We start from the raw sequence: 12,266 nt of genomic DNA, 5'->3' as shown, positions 1-12,266 counted from the left end.
GGGAATATAAAAGCTTATTAGCTCAGAACATTGTTGATACGTTTGTTCGAAGGCAATGCACTAATGAGGCGTTGCAGGATGCGGGCAGCCGCCAACTATCCTTTTGGAGATATTTCTCCTCCGCCAGAGGAGCATAATACACTGCTAATGGCATCTCCTTCACAAATGGGCAAATAAAAAGAGAGATGAAGTACAATTTCGCTTTACCATATCAAAGGAAGTGGCGTCCACAGATTGTGCGGCTGTCTGCTGGCATGTTGATGGCTGAGCAGGAGGGTGGACTTCTATAGACTGATGATGGACGTGGACAGACGAGTGCAGGAGCTGCCAGAGACAAGAGGGAGAGAGTTGGACGGTGGACACGCACAGACAGACAAATAAAAAACTGAAATAAGAGCGGAAGCTGGAACCGAGAGACGAAGAGACGGTGTGATAGATGCATGTTGGGCAGGGAAAGACAATAACGCAGTATTTTTCAACCACACGTCCCGTAGGTCATGTTTACTGCAGCAGATACACACACACACATGCACAGTGTTCAGGAGAGAAGACACTAAATTAGGATTTCTCAACCTTCCACGTCCTTAATGTGTTTTTTAGACACTTGGCAGGAAGCCTGTGTTTTTAAATACGGAGTAAAAAACAGAAATATGTTCTAATTCATGGTGAAATATAAGATACTCACTTTATTATTTCATTTCCCTGTTCATCTTGATCTTTCTTTCTGTTTCCAGTGAATCACACACTCCACTTCCTGATTAACCACAGCTGCTGTGATTGGCCAGAACCAACTCATCTGGATTCATGGGGGGGGGGGTTCAAACATTCAGCTTAAACTGCGGATTCATCGTTAAATTTGAATTATTACAGGAACAATTACAGAAAGAAACCTCATAATCTTTTTTTTTTAATGTACATTTCAAAGTATTGCCCTCATTCTGTTCGGTAATTAGCCCCAAACAGATGTCAGGAGACGTGTTTGAGTATTTTATAAAGTTATCTTTATTATTTTGTCAAACTAGATCGAACTGGGATGAGGCTCAGGTCCAGGCTCTGGCGTCTGGACCTGAGCTGATCGACACTTTACGTGTTTGTCAGAAAACAGGGGGAGAGCAGCAACACCAGAGGGAATTCTCTCCTCTCTTCTGTGCCACTGCTGATTACCGGTTTGCATTTTTAATTTTCGACTCAAAACTCTCCCATCATCCCCGACGTATGGAGTGGTGGCATCGCTGGCAATCAACAGCAAAACAGCAATCACTGTGTCATTGCACTATCCTTACCGCCGGTCTCTGTGCTTTTCTTCTCTCTTCCTGTCAGAGCCGCCCGCTCGCTCGTACGACTTATTTTTGCTGAAAGCCCCCAGAGGACCGCAGCCTTCGCCTCTCTCCGTGCGCGGAGACGTCGGGAGACTCTCACTCAAGGGCCGCCTCCGATGGGGAAACAGTTTCGACTTTGTTCTGGCAGCGAGCGCTCTGCGGGGAGAGACGTCTAAAAGGCCCACATCATTAGAGGAGGGAGAGAGAGAGAGAGAGGAAGACAAACCCTGGTTTTAGATGTGAACTCAAAATAGTAAATCAACTCAGGCTTGGACTCTGGTATCACTTTGGAACGTCACATATCGATGGCAGAGCCCCGGAAACAAGCTTCGGTACAGAAGCAGTCAGTTTGTATGGAATGAGAAAGAAAGAAGAACACGTCTTAAACTTAAACCAATGGTTTGTCTTATCAGAAAGATTTTTTTTTTCCTAATTTATTTCATTTTAAATGAATATTACGGCAAATACTTGATAAGAATACGTGATGATACACACACTCTGTTTCATGGACTGACTTCAGGGAGATAACCTGCAGTTTAGTTTAGTTCAGCCCAAACTGTGAGGTTCACATTCCCTCAGTGACATCAGACCTCCGATCTTCAGCTGAATACACCCACTCTCTCTCTCTCTCTCTCACACACACACACACACATGCACATACCTTGTATTGTCTTCAGCTATGCTCAATTATTAATGGATAAACAAAGAGCCGTGAACTGTGATGGGCTGTCGGCAGATATTTTCCCCTCTCATATCTTGGAGGCCCAGGGAACGTACACGAGAGCTGGCACTGTAAAGAGGGAGGAGAAGCTTAAGGTCAAACTCACTCACGGCTCGGGATGCTTCAACACGCACACGCACACACACACAGCCAGATGTGCATGCATGTATTCACGGAGCTGATACAAACAAACAGAAGATCTGCAAGGAGAACAGAGAGTCTAAAAATGTCAGGGGGAACTGCATGTGAGTGTGTCTCAGAGAGAAGTGGAGCAGATAGCTCATTTCCTCTGCTGAGACGGTTAGCTGCCTTCTCTCTCAGGAGGTTGGCCGGCCATGTGAAGAGTGTGTGTGAGTGTGTGTGTTAGTGTGTGTGTGTGTGTCTAACAGACAACAGACTCTCCTGGGTGAGAGGGGATGATGTAAGGGCAGTCCATTGACTTCATGCAGCAGCAACAAACAATTCTTTAAAAGCTCTCCCAGGTAAGAAAACAAAACAAAAACCAGCAGCTGTAATAAATAAATGTTAAGTTCAAATGAAACCGATGACACACAGAAACCCTGCACCAGGTACGATGATGCAAACAAACCCCTGCGGTGTTTTCTGTTGTGGTTGATTTGGTCGTGTACAGGAGACGCTGATATCATCTCTGCGTTAACCGGGAAGTGATTCAAATGAGCCATGAGGTCATTTTGTGCTTTGTGTATAGAGCGACGGAGTGACTCACCCGTCTGTCTCTCAGCGTCCACATCAGACGTGTGGCGGCAAAACAATTATGATAAAGTCGTAGTAACGGTTTATTTATGTTTGTGTGACTTGGTTAAAATCAGGGAGTCCACATTTACCTATTGGTCACTAGCTTATCGCCTAATTGGACAAATTAAGACGCTGTTGAAACGTTGAATGAGTCTGTAAAATAACGATGTGTCATAAAACAGTTTAATTTCATTAACAAATTCTTTCTCTGCACCAAATCACACTCAGTCGTAGAGATCAGCCTGGTTTCTGCCAGATTCCCTGAGGAATTGGTGAAAATGTCTCACGGTGTTAAAGAAAATGAAAAGAGAGCTCCAGGGTCCCTCGTCATCTAATGAGCTCTTTCTTGGCCTACGTTGCTTCCTCCAACCAAGTTTCATGGAAATCTGTTCGGTGCTGACGAACGAACAAACAGACGAGGCGGAAACATGAAAACGTAATAAATGAACAACTCATACACAGCGTGGACGTGTCTAAAGCTCGCCAACCAACAGGAGCTGACGCCGATCGCTGTGCTCCCAGTGTACACACACACACACACACACATAAAGGAAAACACTCCAGTAAGTTCCCCTCAGCTGTGCACACACAAATCCATCAAACTGTGGCGTACATCTCCGACTTGTTAAGGTACCATTTGTCAGCTGCTCCTGGAGTGGCTGTGTGACTCCACCACTAATTGCCACTGGTGCTAAATTTAGTCGAGGAGATATGAGTCCTTTTGATCAGAAGCGCTGAATCTAAGGGGGGAAAAAAAAAAATGGTGCTCAGCCTCGCAGGCAAGTTTACCGCCTCTCCCTGCGCTCTCCCCCATCTTGCAGTCACCGGGGAATAGGTGAACTATTCCATATGTCAGCCTTGTCAATCAGCGGCAGAAATATGGGAAGTGCTCCCTCTCTCTCGCTCTCTCTCCCCCCGTCTTCCTCCCTCGCTCTCCCGCCAAAAGATCCTGGGTGGATGTTGTTCGTGTCTGAGAATTCTGCCAGTGCTCCGGCGCGTGTTTATTTATTTCCATGTCATCATGGGTGGTTTGGAACCTCAAGACAAGAAGGGAATATTAATCAAAACAATCCCGGCTCTGAATTTTAATTGTAACGTTAATCAATCATTGCAAATGAGACGAGGGCTCGTCGGGGGGGGGGGGGGGGCGGTTAAGTGAACTTTACGGATTTGGAAGATGCAGTAAAGTGTGAGTGGGACGGACGGGAAAGGGTTTTAGTTTTTTTTTTTAAATATCAATTCTCATGAATCCTGAAATAAAAACAAAGAGGATTTTACACAGATGTTCAGTCCAATCTATAAAACATGTCGCTCATGAAAAACACGATGATTGACGCGGACGTACGTCATCGTCTCATCAACGTCCGTTTCAAAGCTCATCGAACTGTTTTCTGACACGACGTCCATCAGAACTTCCTGCCGTCCATCAAGGTCACGTCGCGTCAACTTTATCTTTGGCAAAAAGCTCCGTCCTGCGCCGGGCGACCAATAAATATCCTCGTTTGATCTGCTCCGGTGACGTGATGCCGTCCGGCCGGCTCTTATTCTAATTAATACATTTTTCATAATGTGAGCCGATGGCTAAATAAAGGGCTTTGTGGGGAGATCGATCTCCTTGGAGAGAACGTCCGTAAAGGACACAAATCAAACTAAAAGCACCGTATAAACAAGACACATAAAGGCCAAGGTTGCACGGTGAACGCTCGGCTTCTTAAACTCCTCACTGCTGCGCCGGATTATTTTGTTTTTTGCTGTTATAGAATATAGCATTTTTTAAATTTAGTTAAGGATTTTTAGTAAAGGCTGAATTTAGACATTGGTGCAGCGTCGAGTCGTTTGAGGTGGAAGTGCTGATCTATCCCCAGGATTAAGTTTCAATCCGATGACGTAAGAAGTGCGGTGGACAAAACCGTGCTGCAGCCGTGCTGGAAGCAGAGACATCAGGTAGCGGAAGCTTTACAACAAATCAAACCCAGCGTAAGTTGCTTATCGCAGCGTGTAAATCCTGCTGCAGCTCTACTTCTCCGGCAAGAGCAGAAATCTGGATGTTGTGACACGGCTGTGAGAACATCCACCACTCAGGAAACATCAGCAGAGTCAGGCTGGTTCACGTTCGGTCGGCGGAGGGGATTCATGGTTTGCAAATGTTTAACAGCCCGAATCCTGGCATCGGGAGTCTCCAGAAGGATTTCCTCCTCGAGCAGATCTGTAGGTTGCACTGATTCCATTGAAAAGTCATTATAAGAACGTTGTTAAACATCGTACACGACAATCTACAACATTTACTGACGTCATCTGTCACAATATCCACCGAGACAAGGGGAACGCACAGTCGACTAATTGAATCCAGAAATGCATACTGGCATATCACCAGCAGCTGTGTTTGGTGTTTTCTTTCAAAGCCCACCACACACACACACACACACACACACAACACACACACACACACAACACGTACCCACAAACTGAGCAGAAGAGGAGAGAGGGATGAGACATTGAGAGCGATGATATCACAAATCACAGGGACAATCAAGACTGTGTCATCTCCGAGCCGCCGCACGGACTTCACAATGAACAGGCTGTTAGCAGCAACAAGGAGGGATGATGGAAATCATTTCCTGAAGGATCTCCTGTTGTACGCTATTAGACAGTCACTCCACACGCTGCACACATCCGTCCCGTGTGGGACTTCAGGACAAAAACGCTGCATGTCGATGACACGTTACAATGAGCACACGATGTCACCTGTCAGCTGCGAACGTGAACACAAACCAAGACGTGGGAACTGGAAACAAGATATCTCACTTTGTGAATCGGTTTTGGAAAGTGCTGCCACGTTTCCAGCGTATGTGACGCAACTCGCACGGTTAAGATAAAGTTCTGAGTGTCCGGCTGAATAAAGTGTAGAATCTGGTCTCCACTTCAAATGACACGTCCGGCTTTGAACCTTCGGTTTGCATGTGTGTGTGTGTGTGTGTCTTTACATCTCCCTCTCTGAGACGGAAAGACAAAGAGGGAACAGGGCGCCTGTGTGTGTGAAAGGATTGCTGCATTAACCTTGCTGCTGGCTATGACCCCAGCCCTCACACACACACAAACACACACAAACACACACATGCACTCAGGCATTGGTTCGTCCCGGGCCACCACTGCTGCCCTCTTCCTCTCCTTCTCTGTGTGCGTGTGTAAAAGCTGCACTTAACCTCGTCCCCGCCGCCGCCGCCCACCCCAGGACCCACTGACAGCTCCCAGGCAGACCGCCTTCAAAGGTGCAGAGCTTCAAACAGACACTGCCACAAACACATCGCGGCGCTTCATCTTCTCAACCTTTATTCATACGGAGAAAGTCAAACTGAACCTTCCCCAGCAGAGCTCACACCCGCGACCTCGACCTCCACATGCCTCGCTCGGAGATGTTTCTCGGCAGGTTCGAACCAGCAACCCTTCCACTCGCGTGCATCACGAGGCGTTTGCTGCACCGGAGCAGCAGTGACTCATACAACAAGACCAACGAGCTATGACACAGGCACAGCCGGGGCACGCTCGCTGAAACGTATATACAAACATGAGTCTGATTATCCTCGGCGGACACAACCCGGGTGATTTCATCCCTCGCTGGGAGAGAAGTGGGGCAGAGGGAGAGCAAATAAACCAGAGGAAGATGTGTGGGGAAGTGCAGCGGCTGAGAAACGTCACTTTACAGATTGAAGTCACTTCTATGCATCTGAACACAAGAATTCAACTTAAAATGTCTCTCAACATTATTGTACCGACTGTTAGCCACTAGCGCTGGTTGTCAATATTCTTCCATTCAAGCGTTTAGACATGAAGTGACTCTGAACCAACGCCAAGAGGTCAAAGAGGATAATGAAGAGAAGAAGCCTCCTCCCCAACAGCGGATGGATAGAACACGGATACTTTCAGGACTCGCACCTCTCCACAGGAGCACAGTCAGTTACTGTACATCACTGCAGTGGGAGTGATGTAACACTTTGAGGGACCCAGAAATCCTTCACTGATGAAACCCTTTGAGAAGCCGAGAAATCCTCTGTTGACTTCTATCGCGCCTGTGGATCTACCTGGCTGTCTGTTCCCATCAGCAGGAGCCCCGGCAGACTCGGCTGCGGGGAGGGGGTTCGGAGCTAACACGTGTCGGCCTCGTTCCCCCTCCCCCCCCCCCGCTTCCAAACGGTAAAAAAAAACAACTGGCCGAGGCCGGCTGCGGAGAGGCCGTCTGAGAACACGGGTTCGCGGAGGCAGGAGTGGAAAGAAAACTCTCCCTGACGTGTCACAGAAGATGTTTAACTGTGAGTGAAGGAAACGCCGTCTGCCGGTGGAGGGTGTGTACGTGTGTGTACGTGTGTGTTATCCGTGCATCTCACACACTCTGGACTACCGGTGGAGGCCTCTGGGGGCTCACACCATCAGGGGGATGTGGGTATGTTACTGCCACTCCAGGCCCTGAAACCTCAGACTGGAATCAGACAGGGAGCAAGTGTACAGAGGCCCCCATCCTCGTCAACACAACATGCCTCCGCCAGACAGAACAAATTACACCCCCCCCCCCCCCCACGCAAGCTCGCATTACCTCCCGACCGCACTGTAGCGTCTGCGTACACTCTCAGCCCAATGGTACTTGTGTTGTGAGGGACGTGTGGGGGAAGCGAGGGCCTGATTACTCATTTGGTCCTATTTGTTTTCATCTGGCTGCCGCACTTTATCATAGAATCTGAGTCCCGGCTCTCGCCACCTTCCCGCCCCTGAAACCCTCGAACAGAATCGGAGCGATTCATCTGCTTCCCTCTGATGGATGGACGCCCGCCGTTTTTTATTCCGCCTCTGGTTTCAGAAGAGGAAACTCCCATGGTCAAAACAGAGTGGGCTTTGAGAGCCAGTGCACACTGTTGTGGTTCTGGACAAGGTTTTCACAGTTTACTCAGAAGAAAGAAAACACTTTACCGGCAGCTGTAGAATGAAAGAAAGAACAGGGCGATGATTTATCCTCGTCGGAGCGAGCGGAGCGTCTGAACCAGGAATAGTTGAAACGTCGATGTCTGTCAAGTTATTTAATATTTTACTTCCATCTAATATTCATCACGGTTACAGCGGTAGGATTCAGGATTCAGGACCAAAGTGTCGGATCAACAACCGACCGACCGACCGACCGACTGGATCTGACGTCCCATGAGCCCTAGCGTTGCTGAAAGATCGCCCACGCATGTAAAACGAAAAAAAACAGCGCATTATTTCTCCTTAATTGGAAATCGGAGCCATAAAGTAGGACAACTGAGGTGTGTTTTGTTGTTGACATGTTTTTCTGTTGCTTCAATCAAGACGCTGGATATCAGTTAAAAATATGTGGATTGAAAGGAAAAATGTTTTGTCTTTTTAAAGATGAATTGAATAAACAGTTGTTGTTCTCTTTCTTTAAATGGATAATCAACAGAGAAGATTGCTATGTGTGTTTTTTTTTTAAAAAGCAGATAACAAAGTGAGAATTTCAAAGTGCTGCTTTGGTTTTATTTTGAAGTATCAGGCGTCGGTTCATTTCCAGTTAATTACGTTTCCACCCAATGAATCTGAAACAGTAACTGTTTCCTTCCATCCGCTGCTCTCACATCTTCGTCTTTTTGATGGTCGGCCGGTGTTAAAAATACATCTCCCTCTAACAAAATAACACCTTTTTCAATCTTCGGTCCAAACAGCGGCTGAAACGACGCACGGCAGATTGTTGTCCTCGTGCCAGGTGCGGAGTAATGTTCATTAAACGTGACGCGAACGCCTGATGTTTAAAGGAGTCGCCGAACGCAACATGTGTCAGAGCGAGTGACGTGTGGGACGCGGATGGCGGGAGACGGACTTGTGAAAATGCCGAGGCTTCGTTTTGGAACCCGAGAGAGCGGAGCAGAAAGAGAGAAATCACCTACACGCACATCTGGATGCAGATGTCAACGGTTTCTCCTGCTCGTGAAGAATAACGTCGTGTGTGGGTGTTGATTTTAAACATTATTCTGTAGAGAGCCGGCCGATGAGAGGACGGATTCTTGATTTCATAATCAGCGAAAAGGAGAAAAAAGAAAAGGAGACTCCATCACTGAAAATGGCTCCGGGTTTTTAAACTTGACTGCGCTCGCTGCCAGGTAAAATGAAGGATCTCATGCATTAGCGCGTTAATCTAATAACTTTGAATATGAGTCCGGTGTGTTTTCAAAGTCGGGCTCCCTCCATCCAATTTGTATTGCACACGAGTAACATATTCATTCATCTTTTAATTACATATCATTACTAAGTCATTCTGATACCAATGGATTACCCACTGCAGAGTGTAACTAATTGCTAGACACACTTGGTACAAGTTAATCAAGAGTTTCCCCCCCCGGAGGAATCGCTGTAGTGTAATCTAATATACAGGAATGTTCTATTCTGGAGTCGGCCACTTCCTCCTGCCTCCTCCTCTCCGCCACATGTAATATTCATGACAATGAGTTCTTCTCTAAAACCCTCTCCTCTCCTCACCAGGTGGGAAAGCAAGCATGCATCTCCTGACAAAACCTCAGCCACTCTCTGTGCTTTTTATAGACTCTCCCTCTCAGTCTCTCCGAGCGGTTAAGCTGTCCCTGGGTTCCTCTTAGCTATTGTAATCCATACACAATACCCACACATTTAATGGGTGAGACGCCTGCAATAAAGCAGAGGGTGCATTTCGCAGGGAGCAATTTAGCCTTCAAACAATATGCCAGGGTTTGCTTCCTTGGGACAATGCTGCCGTTGGGTTTTTCTCTCCCTCGTTACGACGCTGAATACAAGATAGAGTCATTACAGTTTGGACTTGATGAAGCGAACAGAGCGGATCTCTTATGAAACTTTGCGTGGAGTCTTTGTGAAGGTGGGCACGTGCGCCTTGAGCGGAGAGGAACCTGCGGCGCGTCCTTTTAGCGAGCAGCGTCCGGCCGCTATCTCACATCTCGGACTGCTTTCAGGATAAACCCACCTGGGCTAGAGGAGAGGCCACTGCAGGCTTTGTCCGGCGGGCCCCCCCCCCCCTCTCCACTGTGAGGATACACAATACCGTCCTCGCACTAACCTGTGGGGACAATGGACAATAAAAAGCAATCATTCTCACTTCACCAGCACAATTACTGTACAACTTAGCTCCCATGATTCCCCACTGTCAGGAGGAAGTGAGAGCAGAGGAGCCATTTAAAAAAGAAAAAAGAGGAGTGAGGAGTCTTTTCTTTTGATGCGAACATGCCTTCCACTTGTCTGCTGTCTCTCCTCTCCCCTCCATTTCCCTTGGTGATAAGACACACAAGGCTGAGCGCACGGGCACAGTGCATGCTGGGATAATGTGGCAGCGTGCTGCTAAGCACTTCCTGTCCACAGCCAGTGCAGGGGTTACAGCCGCTGCGTTTTCCGACAAACCGGCATCTTCACTCTTTCCAGAAAAAGTGAGCGAAGATTAAAAAATGGTCCGTTTAAAAGAATCCGTGCGGCATCCTGAGATCCTGGCACGGCTGCCAGGACTTCATTAAGATCAGGGGGATATCAGTATCTCAGCCTGTCATTAATAATGACAAGGCCCACCACTAAATACATGTCCACCGTTAATTATCAGAGGTCATGTCTGTTAAATATCAGATTCCTCCCTCTAAACAGTGGGCAGTTCTCCCTTGCAGTCTCATCTGTCACTGTAAATGTCATCACTTTATTCTCTCGTTGGCGACCGTGACAGGCCCCACTTTGAGCCCTGCTTTATCTCCCCTGCCTTCCTTTCTCCGCCGCGACAAAGATTCCCCTTTCTTTTCTTTTTTTTTTTTTCCCCCCTCTCTCTTCTCCTTTCCCCCGCCGCCACTCACTGCTGTATCCGCTTTCCACACGTGGCAAATGATTGCCTGGGTAAAGGTATTTTCTGTTTCAATCTTACATTTTCCCAAGGGAGAACAAAAAAGGGGGACAAGCTTTCTGCAGCTGGTTTCACTGAGAAAATTGTTCAGAATTGCCTCATTCCAGGGCAGATTAGCAAATACATACAATCCTGGGCTAAGTGCTATTGTGCACCACAATTTGGCCATTATACTTTGTCTTTTCCATTTAGAGAACCCCTTCCCAATTAAAGTAATACAGCCCTTCCAATACCTGCTCCCAATTAAATCTGGGCGGTATTACCTGCCTTGATAGAGCTGGCCGTGGCTCCTCAACACTCACTTGCATTCATTAGGCCTATTCAACGTGACGGAGCTGATGACAACGATTCAAGTTGCTCTCCCTCCGATCCCTCCCCCCCCCTCTTCTCTCTTGTTCTCCCCCCTCTCTTTGGGACGGGCTCTCACTTTCTTTCTCCTGTTTTTTTTTTTTTTTTGTGCGAGCCTTTCTCTCTGTCACTCCTCTCAGGAGTAGAAATGCCTGCCGCTCACTTGGAGGACTCAGAATTGGCTGGGGAATAGAGAGGAGGGAGGGTCAGTCTTTTTTACCTCCTCTCCCCCAGTTTTTCTTTCTTCGACATTTTCTCGCCTGCCCCTGGTTTTGTTTCCCAGGTAGCCGGGATCTTTTTTTTTTCTTCCACCTCATTGTGCCTTTTTCAAATCCTTCGTCCATGCTGCTTGGTTGGCACCGTTTTAAAGCCCCGGCGTCACAAAGAAAGAGCTTGTCCAGGCCACTGACTCGATTGACAATTTCAGAGTGTTAAAAAAATCCACAAAAGCAGGAGCTCGGGGTGCTGCTGAGGTTTTTTTTTTTGGGGGGGGGGCATCAAAACGACAAGTCTGCTGTCTGAACCAATAACCACCAGGTGTTTGTGGCCTTTCAGGACAGATCCGACAAATCCCACTGTTCCAATTCAAACCACAGGTCATGCAAGAAAACCTCAGTGCTCCCGGCGTCACGTTTCCTAAAGCTGCAGATATAATGACACGAGGCAACAGAGGAAATACGCTGACTGTAGCTGGAGTTACAGCCGGGACTGAGCCTCCTTCATGTGATTCAACGTGATAAATAATCCTGGGGAAATTATGAAAACAGCAAGAAGGCAGGTTTAATTTCTATTAACGAATATCAGTGTAAATGCAGATGTGATGTTTGCCTCCGTGGGTGAAAGCAACCGAGCTGCGGTCGTGTATTTCTTCAGATTGGACGACGTAAACTTACATCCATCGCTCAATGTCTAATATCTGAATATCAGATATTAATGACGCATGATACGACCCAGTTCAGCAGAGGTGAGGGACGCTCCACAAAACTAGTTGCTGGTTAAACTAAGTCATTGACGTGGAGGCCGTCGAATAAATAGTTGCAAACAAACAAACGAGGTAATGAAAGAGGGGAACAGGGGGAGTGGATGCTGCTCGAATAAATATAAATATAAATATAGATATATAGGAAAACACATTTCAACAAGAAGTGAATATTGAGTTGCAGCAGTTGCATGTATGATAAACGTCTCTTGCGTGGAGCTAAAATCACTTCCACTAGTT

At 47.2% G+C, this 12,266-nt stretch overlaps 1 protein-coding gene across 11 annotated transcripts in view; it reads right to left on the bottom strand.

Annotated features, from left to right (window-relative positions):
* Nucleotides 1-12,266, bottom strand: part of pou3f3b (POU class 3 homeobox 3b) — a 205,290-nt gene that overhangs the window by 121,741 nt on the left and 71,283 nt on the right. For 10 of the 11 annotated variants that reach the window (XR_011240552.1, XR_011240559.1, XR_011240551.1 and 7 more), the window contains 4 exons: nucleotides 1,981-2,109; nucleotides 1,284-1,491; nucleotides 686-796; nucleotides 208-324 (listed from right to left, as the gene is read on the bottom strand). The gene's annotated coding sequence lies outside the window, so the exon portion shown is untranslated. The remainder of the gene's footprint in view (nucleotides 1-207; nucleotides 325-685; nucleotides 797-1,283; nucleotides 1,492-1,980; nucleotides 2,110-12,266) is intronic. The other variant, XR_011240555.1, reaches the window with a different exon arrangement.

This window comes from Paralichthys olivaceus, chromosome 24 (assembly GCF_024713975.1).
Source record: "Paralichthys olivaceus isolate ysfri-2021 chromosome 24, ASM2471397v2, whole genome shotgun sequence".
In the NCBI taxonomy this organism is placed as follows: domain Eukaryota; kingdom Metazoa; phylum Chordata; class Actinopteri; order Pleuronectiformes; family Paralichthyidae; genus Paralichthys; species Paralichthys olivaceus.
The sequence above is the reverse complement of the archived record's forward strand: the minus strand, read 5'-3'. Positions and strand labels throughout refer to the sequence as shown.